This window comes from Phalacrocorax aristotelis, chromosome 10 (genome assembly GCF_949628215.1).
Source record: "Phalacrocorax aristotelis chromosome 10, bGulAri2.1, whole genome shotgun sequence".
Lineage (NCBI taxonomy): Eukaryota > Metazoa > Chordata > Aves > Suliformes > Phalacrocoracidae > Phalacrocorax > Phalacrocorax aristotelis.
Genome location: NC_134285.1, coordinates 17,116,802 through 17,131,848, shown reverse-complemented (window position 1 = coordinate 17,131,848; position 15,047 = coordinate 17,116,802). Strand labels below are relative to the sequence as shown.

Sequence of the window (15,047 nt, the reverse complement as noted above, 5' to 3'; positions counted from 1 at the left end):
AAATAGATTAATTTTTCAAAAAATAAAAGGTAGTGACTAGTCCATGTTCACCCAGCAATTCAAATTCAGAATTGGGCATATAATGAAAATTTCCTTCATGACTTTTATCTCCAAAAAGATATCCTCAAGAGGGGCACACTTTTCTGGAAGGCACCACTGTCTAATTTAGTGATATTTGTAAATACTATTGAGGTGATTGAACAACAAATGGAAAGATTTTTTTTTTAAAATAGTTGTAGCTTTTACATTATAAGTAGAATTCCATTTTCAGGGATATTTTAGCAATATTAGGCTGGAAAATTGTAAGTGCTTTGGTAGTTTTGAATGATTCAAAGTAGATTGACTATTTTTTCCCACAGTTCCATAACAAGATGCTGGAATAGACAGTTGCTTTATGTTAGTTGTGATAATTTTAAAACAAAGGGCTTTACATCTTTCCCCTTAGTAAGAGATTTACGGATGGGAAAAAATAGTTGCTGGTCTCCTGCATCTTGATTTCAGTACAGCATTTGTTGCTTCTTTATGAGTTACTCTGAGCAGATTATGGGCTATGAGATAATATTCTAAAATCAGTGCATAGTTGGTTACAAAACAATACTTGGAACTCAGATTAAAATTTCATTGTCATACAGGTAGATTCTGTTAAGTGGAGCTACAGATTACTTGACCAGGCTAGGCTGGACTAGTGTATGTTAAACCAGCTCAACATATTGCACTGTTTTGTAATATATATATTTTAAAAATTATTTATGTTGTGGACAAGTTGTCCTGGAGCAGAGGTATAAACTACATTGGAACCTGCCTTTTTCCCCACTCTGCTTTGTCAACAGCTGTTAAGTGGCTACTTCACTCCAATGGTATGTTATTGTGATAAAAAAGACCCAAATATTCATGCTTTCTTTTTATTGTTCTGTATGGTTTTATATATTTTGGGGTACCAAAGTTTGGGGAGCTTTTTGTAGGGCATGGTGAACTGTCCAGCCTGGTAGTATTCTGGCCTTTTGGTACTGCCTGTAATTCCGTTCCTTACAGATAAATTTACAAGTTGATTTAGTAATGGTTCTTTTCATTACATGAAATGTAAACATTTCCACTTCATGTTTACTGTAAGTCAATCTGTCTAAATCTATTTTTCCACACATAAGGCCCACATAATATGCTGCCTTCTACCTGTTGTTGGGGTTGCAAATATGGACTTGTAAGAAGATACAGCATAATGCTTCATATAAAATTAAAAATACCCATTGTTCTAGATTGTGCTCTATTTGGTTCACTGTAGGGCTAGCTGTTGGAACAGGTGGGCTCTGTGTTCAGTTTTGCTTGGCTTCATGACTCTCCTTCAGCTGATAGTTTCACCTCTATTTTTGTGAAAGAGGTAGTGTAACTGATTTGGTGACAGGTACAATAAAAGAACTAGTTTAGTTTTTCTGGAAAGCTGAACTCCTGATGTCACTTTTTATAGATGGGGTAACAGTGCTGTGTTTTTTGGTTTGATTTCTGAGATCCTTTATCTCAGGAAAAGCTGTATCCTTCTTACTGAGTGCTGCCTTAGCTGAAGTATACCCAAACTATCAGTCTCAAATGGATATGAAAATAGGCTATCTCACTCCTTCCCCCAGGCATTTAATTTTTGGAAGTTCATGGGCTGTGACCTTGTAGGTGCTGATTATTTTAAATTTTTTATTACATGAAAAAGACAATACAGAAGTCAGTATTTTTAAAATTTTATTACTGTTGCTGCTTTTGAGATATTTAGAGTTGCCAGTTCACCGTCTTCATTTAACAGTAGAGCTGCTGAAGTTTCTCTTTAAAATATTACATCATTTAATTTGCATTTAAAAATAAGGCTAATTTGGCAGAATTCTCGTGGCAGTAAAACACAGTCATCTGAAGAATTTATCATTTCCTCTTCACTCCTATTCCTGGTAATTTTGTTGCTTTAATTGGTTTCCTGTTTGTTTTTCTTCCCCAGTTTTATCCCTTGCCTTGAAGTGAGGTTCACAAATTAGCTTTTTCAACATCCAGTTTATTGCTGTTTCAGAGTCTGATATGGGCAGCTTTTGTTTGCTTTTCTGTTAAATGGCCAGGAATCAACATTTAGTTTAGTAGTATGCAGCCACTCTGAAGTAGTGAGTCTACTGTTATTAAATGAAGTCGTAACTCCATGCCTTGATAAACCAAAAGAAAGATTTTGTTTAAAACAATCTACTATGTTTTATATGTATAACCTCCCTCCTTTGTTGGATGCGGAAGGTAACCTTGCCACGAAAGATGAGGAGAAGGCTGAGGTACTTAATGCTTTCTTTGCCTCAGTCTTTAATAGTCAGACTGGTCATCCTCAGGGTTGTCAGGCCCCTGTGCTGGGAGATGGAGCTACTATGCAGAATGAAGTCCCAGCTGTTGAAGAGGTGGCAGTCACCGACCTGCTCCTTCACCTGGGTGTCACAAGTCCATGGGGCCGGATGGGACCACTCGAGGACACTGAGGGAGCTGGCAGAGGAGCTCGCCAAGCCACTCTCCATCATTTACCAGCAGTCCTGGTCAACTGGGGAGGTCCCAGATGACTGGAAGCTAGCAAATGTGATGTCCCTCTACAAGAAGTGTCGGAAGGAGGATCCAGGGAACTGCGGGCCTGTCAGCCTGACCTTGGTGCCGGGAAAGGTCATGGAGCAGATCATCTTGAATGCCATTACGCAGCACAGGCGGGACAACCAGGGGATTGGGCTCAGCCAGCATGGGTTTATGAAAGGGAGGTCCTGCCTCACTAACCTGGTCTCCTATGATAACGTGACTGGCTTAGTGGATGAGGGGAAGGCTGTGGACGTTGTCTGCTTGGACTTTAGTAAGGCTTTTGACGCTGTCTGCTACAGCATTCTCCTGGAGAAGCTGACTGCTCACGGTTTGGACAAGTGCACTCTGAGCTGGGTTAAAAACTGGCTGGACGGCTGAGCCCAGAGCGCGCCCCACCCCCCTACCCCCATTTATTTTAAGTTGCCTTGAGGGTCTATACTTAACCTTTGTTGTTTTTTCTTGGCAATGAAGCAGACAATTTGTGGTGTTTTGGACCTCAGTATAAATAGATGTTGTTCATATGCATACATTTCTGTTTTCATAAGAATTTTGCTGCAAGTCATCTAATCACAAATAATATAAATTTCTGAGCAATATTTTTAATAAAAGTGTTTGCATGCATCACTTAATGCTGCATATAATAGTCAAAGGATGAAAACATGGATAAAGATAAAAAAGAATAAAACCTAATGATCTTATTTTCCTCTTCTACTTTCAGAGAATTACCTGGTCTTCAAAATGAAAGTAAGAAGAAGAGTCTTCAAAATTATTAATTTGAACAATAATTATAGGTGGTAAGTACTTCTTCCTCTCTGATGTTGCCTCCACTGGGACAAAAACTGGATGTAAAGGAACTAGATGAAGACCCCTGCTACTTAAACAGCAACTGAAGTTTGCCCTTCTGCTGATAAATCCTTGTCAGCTGGAAAAAGCAAACTTTGCAAAAGATAGGTCAGGTCCCTTGCTTTTATGTCAGATCACTGACAAAATTGGGTCAATCAGACACACTCTTCTCCTTACACCCATTTCTCTCCGTTCTCCTCTTTGCCTCTCACCTCTAAAAAGAGAGATTCTTTGATAGAATCATTATGTATCCTCTGTCTTCTTTACAAATTCCTTATTATTTGGCAGTATTTTGGGGCTCTTTTATCTGTATTGCAGATACTACATTTATTTCTCAGAGATAAGCTGTACTACAGAAGTTGGGCACAGGCCCTATTCATGTAGTTTTTCTCTGAGAGTTACAAGTAACTAAGCTGTTATGGCTGGAAACTATTGTGTGCTCTGGGATATCCTAGATCCAGTGAGAGATTTTTCTCAAACGGTGACGAGTATTAAGAACAGTACTCCAGATTTTTATGTTTTTAAAGGTCTATGCAAGTACCATAATACTTATTTAAATACATAAATTTATCATAAAAGATAAATCTTAGAAGAATAGCAACTGTCTTTTTGAGAAGTTGATTGAAGAATGAAGTGAACTACACTGAAACGTGAATTCAGGTGTGAACTTAGAAATGAAGCATGTTATGATGTTATTCTTTTGAACTGTAGAAAATACTGTCATGATCTGTATTGTTAATTATGGCAAGGATAAGAAGGTTGTGAAAGTTTCTTGAACTTTTACAATTGAACAAAATTAGACTAACAGCTCAAACGAATTTGTTGCAGATGAGATGCTTTTACTGTTCAGCCAGCTTCAGTAATGGTTGTCAAGCTGAAGACATCTAAAGTACTCTAAATTATTATGATTTATTTATACAGTCATAGCTCTTGAAGTACTTTGTTAGCTTAAGAATTTAATGAATGGTTTAAAAAAAAACCAAAAAGTGGGATTTAAAATTATGTTCTGAGGACCGCATGGCCAGGCCAGGACAAAGAATATGGTGGTGGCTTTCCAAGCATCCAGTTTCCAGGATTCATGGTTTCTTGAAACTGGGTTAGCTGTTGTAACTGCTCACTGTTGCTGAAAGGGGTTGTTTCCATTTCCTGAACCCTGTTCTCCTCCATATCTGATTCCTGCTGAAACCAGTTAACTGATCTATCTCACAAACCCATCAAAAAGGTGGCTACTTTTATTTCTTGGTTTGTGGGATGGATCAGCTCAGATAAACATTCAGAAAGTGTTGAAGTGATGCAAAGGGAAAAATGAGACTCTGCAGGCTGGAGCAAAGAGTGTGGGGAGCATAACCTGTCCCTTCCGGCAGCAGCCAGTCAGTTGATCTGTCCAGCAGTTTGTGGTAACTCTTGTGTTAAAGTTGCTAGTCTGGAAATGGGCGATTTGACTTTGGAGAGAAACAGATGTGGCTTCTCTGAGCGCTTTAGCCTAGAACTGGCTCATCTGGCCAGATCCCTCCCAGCCCTTGCTGTTAGTAGGAGCGTCCTGTCAGTGCCGAATACAAACAATGGTTCAGAGGGAAAAAATCGTAGCAGATAACTAGAAAATCATAACAGTCTTTCCCCCCTTGCTCCAACCCCTCCAGCGCTGTGTGAAATATCCATGTGCTTCAGGCCCTGGAAATGAATGAATAGTACATATGACGAACTTGCATGACTTGTCCAAACCTCACTTATCAGAATTGGCTGATCCCTTGTACATGGTGTTACAGAATCAGCAATTTCTCTGTATCTTAGTTTACAGTTTTGTAAAGTAAAATTTTTTTTTGTTTAAGTGTGAGCCTGGATGCATGCATATATCCTTCCTTATGCTTAGTTTTTTACACTTGATTTTTTACTATGTTCACACTACCTTGATTTGTCTGTAAGCTGTGGTGATGGCTACATATTTTGTAGAGGTGCAGTCCTTCCTTTAGCAAGGAAAAAGCGCAGTGGTTGAGAACTGTGTGAAACCTCTTTTTTGCCTTTTCTATTCAATTTGTGTGGGAGGATAATTAAGAGGATTTGTGCAGGTCTATAAACTGTGGTGTCTGGAGCACTAGTTAAGCCAGTGGTTTTGTATGCATTGCTCAATTACTAAGGGAGACTGAGCAGTGGAGGAAAGCTGATTTGAGCTTAATATCTAGGTAAGATCTAGGTAGCGCAGGTATGTTGAGGCAACTAGCTGAGCAATAGAGTGAAGGTGATACCTTTCCCATATTACTTGATTATGCAGTCTATGGATTGTGTTGGATTCGTGCTTCCTGTCAGATTGCATAACAAACTGCTTTTGGAACTACTTTCTGCTGTCAGAGTCTGGCTGGGAAAAACTGTATTTAATCCATCTACCTATTGATGTTTCTCACATGTAAAAATATTCCCATGGTAGTCCTTCCTTTTTTTTTTTTGCCACATCATATTTCACACTTGATCTAATCCATTCCATCTGTGAACTGTGGTTCTGTAGTTTATTAAAAAAGGAAGATCAACTAAGCATTTTTATTACATTCTAAAACACTGTCTTATCCTTTCTTGGACATACTGTAAGTTAGATTTATCCGCAATAGGCTTCTGAAGATAAACTAATCTCTGCAAAACGCCTTTATACTTTGAGTTTTAAGGTTTATTGTACAGGCACCTGAAATCTTGGATTAGGTATCCCTTATTTCTGCATATCTAAATAGATCAACATAGGATTTCTGATGGAAAAGAAAAATGCCCTTTCAAAAGGGTATGTTGCCGATCTAGCCCTGCCATTTTCATCAAGATCAAAGCTGGACCATCCCTCTGTGTTTATGGAGTATCTGCTATCTTTCTTGCTTACTACTTTCCCCCTTGACTGAGGATCAGCAAAGTGTGTTTCTTGTTCTAACATTTGGTTTCAGTTCACTGTTTTATTCTGGTAGTCATTTAGCTTGGATTTTTGTCTGAAAGATAGCTTATTGCTCGGCTGGCTCTCAGAAATATATTCTTTATTAAAAGTGCATTCTATATAAGTCAGTTCTGATGCAGCAGCACAAACAACAGTCTTTCATGTCTTTCTCCCTTGCAAGAAAAGAGATTACCAATGTATCCGTTGAGTTGCATGTTTACTGCAGTGGAAAATTATACTAGGCTGAGAGACTGCGTAGAGTTTGGAAGATTGGGTTAGAATTAAACATTCTTTAGAGGTACAGTATTGCAAATGGCTACATTTAGCTTCATTCCTCTTCTTCCCGTTATTTCTAATTCTTTGGTGTACTTAAGTGAATATTTGTTTACTGTTAAATATGATAGGTTAATAAAAAGCTTAACAATGTGTTTCATGTGAACAACTGTCTTTCAAACATGCAGAGCTAATAAAAGCCTGTTTTAATTCCAACTGGAACACTTTAAATCACTGGAGGTGTTTAAAATACGTGTAGATGTGGCACTTTGGGACATGGTTTAGTGGTGGACTTGGAAGTGTTGGTTTTACGGTTGGACTCAATGATCTTAAAGGTCTTTTCCAACCAAAATGATTTTATGATTCTATGAACTGACAAATTAGAATGATCTGGGAAAAATGGGTTACATGCCATTAAGGGCAAGCTTAAAACGCTGCTTTTAAATTAAAGAAAAATAAAATAGGCAAATGCAGAATAAGGAATGGCTGAGGGTTCTGAAGAAGATGATGGAGGCTTAAGAGCTGTCCATAAGTCAACAGTATCTGCGCAAAATAAAGTTCTGAAAATGTAACATCACACCAGGATAAATAAATGGAAGCACTGTCATAAAACACTGTTTAAATCCCTCTGCTCAACTTAGGGTAGAAATGGAGTCAACTAGCTCATTGTGTCCAGTTTTGATCCGTGCACTTAATGCATGCAAACAAATCTACCTTGCCAAATTGGAGAGTCCAGAAGAAAATAGTACTGATGATCAGAACACTGGATCCATGACCTGTGAGGAGAGGTTGAAAAAATCGAGGCTGATTTAATACAGAGCATAAGCGCTGCTGTTCTAGGTCTTTTGGAACACCACAAAACCTAATACGCTTACATTTTTACCAGTGGAGATTCATGCAGTGTGGTTTGTGAAGCACAGCAATGGACTGGGAAGACCATGTCTGTCTGTGGAAGATCATAAAAAGTGGTAAGACGCATAAGCACGTGTGATCTCATCTTAGAGGAGAGGGGTGGTCTAATAACCTGATAATCTTATTACATTTTATGATTTAATGTCTAGTTTCTAGCTGTTTTTTTTTTTTAAATTGGGTCTTTTGTGCATGGAGCATAGGGAGAACAGCTTTTTACAAAAGATGCCCAGAGCAGCATAGAATCTCTTTCTGCATATTACAGTAAGTTTGTTTTTTTTTTAAATTTAAAATATTCTTTAGCTTAAATATTTTCTTCCAATAGAGCAAGTAACTTTTGATCTTGAAGACATCTAATTTTAAACTTATATATTCCAAATCTAACACATTGACTGTAAATTTGGGAGAATTATAGGTGGTAACCTGGTGGATATTATTTGACTATAAATTAGGAATATTTTTATAGTGCCTGAAAAATCAAATTTCAAATATCCTTGATAATCTATACATTTTAAATGTCTGAGATTAGACTGTTAACTAAATTAAAACTAAGTGTTGACAAATTGTTTAAGAACACAAATCAGAGGAAATAGCCAGACAAGAAGTCTGTTTTGTCTGGCATATGTTTCTTGCTTCACAGGGTCCTGCAGTTAAATAGGTGAGGAACTATGTCACAGGGGTTTTTGTTTTTTAATATGAAATGCAGAGAGTTGGTATAGGCAATTCTGATGACAGTATCTGTGAGCTAGAAATTTTTATCTAATATTATAATTTTAGATAAAATGAACTGGGGGTGTTAGTCTTACACAGTATTTGTTGTTTATTAGAAGAAATTATAGTTGACGTGGAGAGAAGAACAGGATATAGATAAATGCCAAAGGTACACCTACAATACAGAAATATTCTGCAGTTGTTTTGGCTTTGCTTTTTTTTTTTTTAATCATGTAATCATACTACACTGATAATTCAGTACTTCTTTATTGTGTCTAAGTTTGGATTATGTTAAATGGTGGGTAATAAACACTCCAGGAATTGGCAGAACCTGTTAGCATAGGAAAACCTTTATTTAATTGTTTTTTGACTGTGGCCTCTGTTGTTTGTTTTTTTTTTTGGGACTTCTTTGTTTTTAAACAAATGTTGAAATAACCCAAATATAAAAGGAATGAGAAAGATTAGATGCCTTGCCAGTATGTGGAAAAAATCCTGATCAGGGCATAGGTTAATTATAGGGTGATCCTAATGATACTGTCTTTTAATTAGATTGAGTTTTCCTAAAGATACTTGTTGTAACTCATGTTAACTGTATTAAAATAGTTGATCAATTTATATGGGGGTCATTCATTCTCAATGTGTTTGAATTGCATGGATGACTTTAGTAAAAGATATGTGTTACTTTGGACAAAGTGTGTGGTTCTGATGCAAAAAAATAGGAAAAATTTTTAATGATCATTGGATTTCAGTGATGAGTGTGTGGGATGTCAGGTTATGTTGGAAACAGTATTAACAGAGTCTGTATAAACAAATTTTCCTCACCAAGCTTTTTAAATTAACCGTAGCAATACTTAGCTGAACAAAAGTTTCAGGAAGCATTGTGACTGCTGCAATTAGCCTTCATTCATACTATAAAAAAATAGGCTTGTAAGTGGCTGAACTTAAATAGGCTTTTTATTAAAAACCTCCTTGTGATATGGCCATGGTTTTTAAACCAATTTATTGGAATAGGAGGAATGTAGATGTATAGCAAAGCCCACAATTCAATATTTTGCCAGTAGAAGTAACACTTACTTACGGTAGCTTTGCATGTCCCAGTTTCAAAATTCAGCTTTTGCTGATAAAGCCAAATCTAGTATTTAAACAAAGTTGTTTTATAAATGAAGAAGGTCTCCTGCTAGCATTGTTTCACTCTGTAGATGCCACATTCCCTGTCTTGTGAAATAACCTTTCATTGATGTTCCTCACAGTGTTTGTCAGCAATTGGCTACAATTTCAATTGCCTAATAATTACTGTGATGGGAATCAAGCTGCTGTATTTAAAATTAACCAATGTGTTTTGGGTAGCTTTTTTCCTGCTGCATTCAGTGTAATGTGAACTGCACAGATCTTTTCAGCACACATGAACTGTAGAATCATGCTGGTTGGAAGGGATTTCCATTTAGTCCAGCCCCTCAGTAGCAGCTCCAGTTAGAACAGCTTGCTTGAGTCTGGTTTTCTATATCTTCAGGGATGGAGGTTGCATATCATCTGTGAGCTGCTGCAGTGTTTGACAGTCCTCATAGGTTTGGGGTTTTTTTCTTCCTTTTATTGAGCTGGAATTTACTGTGTTCTAAATTGTGTCCGTTTTCTCCTGTCCTTCCACTGGGCAGAAAAAAAGTGCAAACCCATCTGCTGAGTACTTGCAGGAATACCTCTGGGTATATCATAGTTATACAAGAGGACCAAGAAAAGCATGCAAAGTTGGGTGATAAAGGGGGCTTCTAACAGAAGAGGAGAAGAGAGTAAAGAAAATGCTGGTGCTGCTGTCCATGCTTTTGACTTTCTGATGCAGTTTCATGCTATCCCTGTTTGGAATACATTAGGAACATTATTACCAGAAAGTGGATTTCTTTCAGGACTCAGGAGAGGGTACCATATTAACATCCATGAAAATTAATTCACTGAAAGGGGATGTGCCAGAGGATACGGACTCTTAGAGAAGGCAACAAGGCTTTGGATACCAACGTGGGGCCTGACAAATGGGTGAAGTGAGTTTAAGGAGGTAGCTTCTATTTATTGTTTTTATGTTCTTGTAGAAGCTCGCCTTTTACCTCCCCTCCCCAGCAACATCATCTGGCTGTAGCTCTGACTATGTGATAAGAAAAGGAAACTAAAGAAGTAGCTCTCAAAGCATCTTAAAAACCTAGTTGGCCATAGAAATCCAATGAAATTAAAGCTGTTGTGTTCTGGCAACCACATGGAATTTCTGGCTATGTATTACCAAATAGGTTAATTGCAAACAAAAATATGTCCCAATCAAGGCTGTAAAAATAAAATACATTGGAGATCTGAAATACTTGGAAAGTGAGATAGTAATTAGTTGGCCAAACAAACTGATTTTTAAGCCAGATTTGGGAGGTAAACTGTAAGTATGAATGGTACAAAAGGCATTTATTGATTATTTTTTTTTTTTAATTTTTTTTTTCCTGCTTGTGTGGTTTTAGAAAAGTTTTGAGCAGATGGCTTTTCCATTCCATGGAGTCATAGAATCATTTAGTTTGGAAAAGACCCTTAAGATCATTGAGTCCAACTGTTAACCCAACACTGCCAAGTCCACCACTAAACCAAGCACCACATCTACACGTCTTTTAAACACCTCCAGGGATAGTGACTCAACCACTTCCCTGGGCAGCCTCTTCCAGTGCTTGACAAACCTTTCGGTGAAGAAATTTTTCCTAATATCCAACCTAAACTTCCCCGGCGCAGCTTGAAGCCATTTCCTCTCATCCTATCTCTTGTTACTTGGGAGAAGAGACCAACACCCTCCTTTCAGGTAGTTGTAGAGAGTAATAAGGTCTCCTCTCAGCCTCCTCTTCTCCAGACTAAATAATGCCAGCTCCCTCAGCCGCTCCTCATCAGACTTGTTCTCCAGACCCTTCACCAGCTTCGTTGCCCTTCTCTGGACACGCTCCAGCAACTCAGTGTCCTTCTTGTAGTGAGGGGCCCAAAACTGAACACAGTGTTTAAGGTGTAGCCTCACTGGAGCCATGTATAATGCTTACCATGATTGCCTTCAGTATCATACGGCAGCCATAATCACCACTGCCTCTAAAGGTCTGGCCATTTTTAGTGCACTGTATCTACATTTGTATCTTCAGCTACTCAGCAGTTTACCATGCAGCCTTTGGTATCTGTAAGCTGTCATGAATGGTATACAGTTCTCTTGAGGGTGGTGACAAACTGCTCCTGAAACAAACTGATCTATTTTGGAGAGATATAATGGTACTTGTGTTCTCCCCCCTGACTCTCCCTTGTTTAACATGAACAAAATAAATCTGTGCTTTCTGTCAGTGGCTTTTGGTTGAGTTATCATATACTTGAAAGACTGACTTTGATTAGGAGAAGGGAAAACATATTTTAGTGAATGATTTTCTGAGCTTCTTCGGTGGTAAAAAGGCTACTTGGCAAGCAAAGGTGGGAGGTGCAATGTATTAGAGGCAGTGCAACAAGACTATTTAGTAGAACGTCCACATTAGGTGGAAAAAAGGAAGAAGGACTGCCATTGGCTTTGCAGATGGAACTGAGACCTCATTTTACGGAACAAACGTGTTACAGAATACTACAGAAGAATCCCAGTTCAGTTCTCTGTACCATACTCCCCTCTGCCAACAGATTATCAACACACTCTTACCAAAGTCAGCATGTTACTGGTAACATTTTTGTCACAAATTCTATGTAAAATACAATGTGTAACAGTAACAAGAATATTAAAATCTATGAAATCCGTCCTTGTCTCAAGGCACTACCAGCTCCTTTTCAGCCAGTCAAATGCATATTAAAGGGGCATGTTGCATCTTCTTATGTGGTAGTTGTATCATTCCTTTCTCCTCTTTAGACACCATGTAGAATTTAATCCGTCAGGCTAAAGGTAGAATCCTTCAGAATGAATATTGGCATTGCAATTCTGCCACTGAATATGTGCCTCTCCAGGAAAAATGCTAATGTTTTCACTAAGTCCTGTTTTTTTTTAAAGACCATTTTTTTGCACCTTCCTGCCCAACTATGTTGATATTGATGGTATTCTTTTTATAACCATAGAAAAGTACTCCTTTCCCTTCTATCCCTAAGACTGGCTTAGGAAGGTGGAACTGCTGCATGTGTCTCTCTTCTCGATCAATCGCATTTTAGAAATTCCATTGGCTTAAAGTGTTCTTTTTCTGCATGTTACAGTTGCAGTGCTGTACAGGAGGTCATGTTTTTACTGGCTCTTTATATGTGCTGACAGCTATTTACTTAGTATTTCCCTTCGAGTAGACGATCTGGTGACTGATCATAATCTGGGATTGCAAACTTCCAGAGGGCAGTCATTCCATTTTGCCCTGTTGTCAGATAACTTTGATCTTGTCAGCAGTGTTACATGGCAGTCGTGTTTGGCGTGAATGTAATCTGAAGGTTGTGAGGAGATTGCTGATCTTATAACTTCGTGCTTTTTTTTCACAGACCCAAAAGCACCACTCAGCACTGTGCAGCTGGTCAATGAATGCTTGCAGCAGTTGGTGATTTTTGTGCTTCATTTGGATCATGCATCCTTTCTTCTTGATTATCTTGTCTTCATTTCGGTGTGATTTGGTAGTTGTTGAAGACAAACAAATATGGAAAAATTATGTATACTATTGTTATATGCGCGTAACAGTCATCTGAGAAGAAATCATTCTTCTAGAGGTGACAGAATGAAAACTGGTGTGGTGAAGCCATAGGTATTTTAAAAGGGGGACACAAAAAACAACGAATGGAGTTCTAGGAAGTGGAGTTTTCATAGTTTCCTGAATGCTGTGATTAGCATCCCACAGAGCATTGTAAAACAATGTGTTAATCATATCTTAGGCAGTGATAAAGAAGGCTCTGGAGTATCAGCTGGATTGTGCACCTTTCTGTGGTTTCAAGATTCTGTGAACAGGAGCCAGAATAGTTAGAAAAACAAGTGTGTGTGCGTGCTGTGCTGCGCCACTATTAGCAGCAGTATGGGAACCAATGCTTTCTGGAATAAAACTTTTCCTAGTGTAGCAATACTGTTCAAATAGGTTAAGTTATTTTACTCAAAATATTTTATGCTGCTTGTATTTTTCTGTTACTAAACCATTTCTGTTTTAAATTAACATCCAGATTAAAGATGCTTACACTAATTATGCCCCACTGTTTCCATTCACACAATTCATCTAGTTGTTTTCAGTCTGCTGATCTCCATGTTTGCTTACTGTTTTATAATGTTGCTTCCTGTTTTAACTGGGATATTCCAGAAAACGAATTTGCATATACCGGGAATCTCTGTTTTTCAATTTGTAATTGTTGTTGCTATTAACTAATAGATATTTTTTTAATTATGATATGAAATGATTTGTATTATGAACCTGAATTACTAAGTTCTGTTGGAGGGGAAAAGTTAACTAATTCTGATACTTCTGAAGTTATTTTGCAAAAACTGAAGATAGAGCATTCATTCTATAGCAGTGCTTCACAATGTATTTGAAATGGTACATTTCTGAAAACTGCTTCTGTTCTGAAGCATACGCTTTAAGTCAAAAGCAATGGCATTTACATGTATTCTGAACATACTACAAAATCACTAAATGAGAACTGTTCAGCTCCTCTCCAGATTTTTCAGCTAGCAGCTTATATCTAGTTTTGGCTGTTCGGTACAATAGCAGCATTCCAGGGAATGTTGCTAGACTGTGACCAGTGTAAAATAATCTCTTGAGTTTAGGAGTCTTTTGTAGCAACATATTTTACAATGGGTTATTATTTTGATGCCTTGCTAGAGCAGGGAGCATAGCACAAAGCAAGGTCAAGAAAAAGGAAAACTCCAGCTCTGTTCAGAAAACTAGTGGAATGCAGTTCATGCATTCTAATGGCTTCAGAGAGTATCTTAATAACAGAGGCCCTCCACCACTCACTCTGCTTTTATTTCTACCGTGTGCCTTTTTGGAGCAGTGATCTTTCAGGCTTGAATTCTGCAAATCCCTCAAAGTAGGCAGTACTTGATGGTTTTGCCCATTTGCCTTATATCGAAGGATTGCTTGTTGCCTGCATTTCATTTATCCCTTTGAATCAACTTTTTCCTACTTTATTAATGGTTGTAAATTTATAATCTGGAGCTGGAGTTGATGGCAGAAAGCAAGAGATCTTTTCCTAGTGCATGCCAAATATAGTCAGTAGGTTCTGTAAGATTTTCTAAAACTCTATGGATTTTTTCCCAGCTCTGTATGTACTGAGACTCAAAAAAGGCTGTAAAGAAGTATCAGAAGAATTAACTTAACCTGATTATTTTCTGTATCAAATTATCAAACTTTGTTGCAATTTAGTACTTCTGTACAAGTATGCTGCTTCCAAATCTCCTTTCCCTGTAGATGCTCACTAAGTCATTGCCAGCTACTGCATTTAGTGTCTTGTACTTCAACAGGATCTTAATCTGTGCCGTTTCTTTAGTGACCTTAAAAGCATGTTATATGCCCATATGCACAGAGGAAAGTTTTTTTGTGTTTTTCTTTTTTCTTTCATTCTTAATCTATATTCTTTTTAGCAGACATATTTTTCCTGTTTTCTTTTTTGTACACACCTACAGTATTTTTTTCTGAAATGCAATTTATTCTGTTACTCTGCATAGTGCTGAGCCTTTTTTTGATTTCAGTCTTATTCCTGGCCTGTTAATTATGAGTAGTCAGGTGTTTCTTTAATCTAGGAAGACTTGTGTTTATGAATTTATCTTTCTTCAGCAGCTAAGTTGCTCAGTGTGACTGCTTGTTCAGGGTTCTTCAAGGCAAGAACAATTTTGGCATTTCCCCCCCCGCCCCCGTTC

The 15,047-nt window shown here is 37.8% G+C and overlaps 1 protein-coding gene across 4 annotated transcripts in view; it reads left to right on the top strand.

Moving 5' to 3' along the window:
• FUT8 (fucosyltransferase 8) overlaps positions 1-15,047 on the top strand; it is a 130,184-nt gene that overhangs the window by 24,203 nt on the left and 90,934 nt on the right. For all 4 annotated transcript variants that reach the window (XM_075105351.1, XM_075105349.1, XM_075105352.1 and 1 more), the window contains exon 2: positions 3,290-3,365. The gene's annotated coding sequence lies outside the window, so the exon portion shown is untranslated. The remainder of the gene's footprint in view (positions 1-3,289; positions 3,366-15,047) is intronic.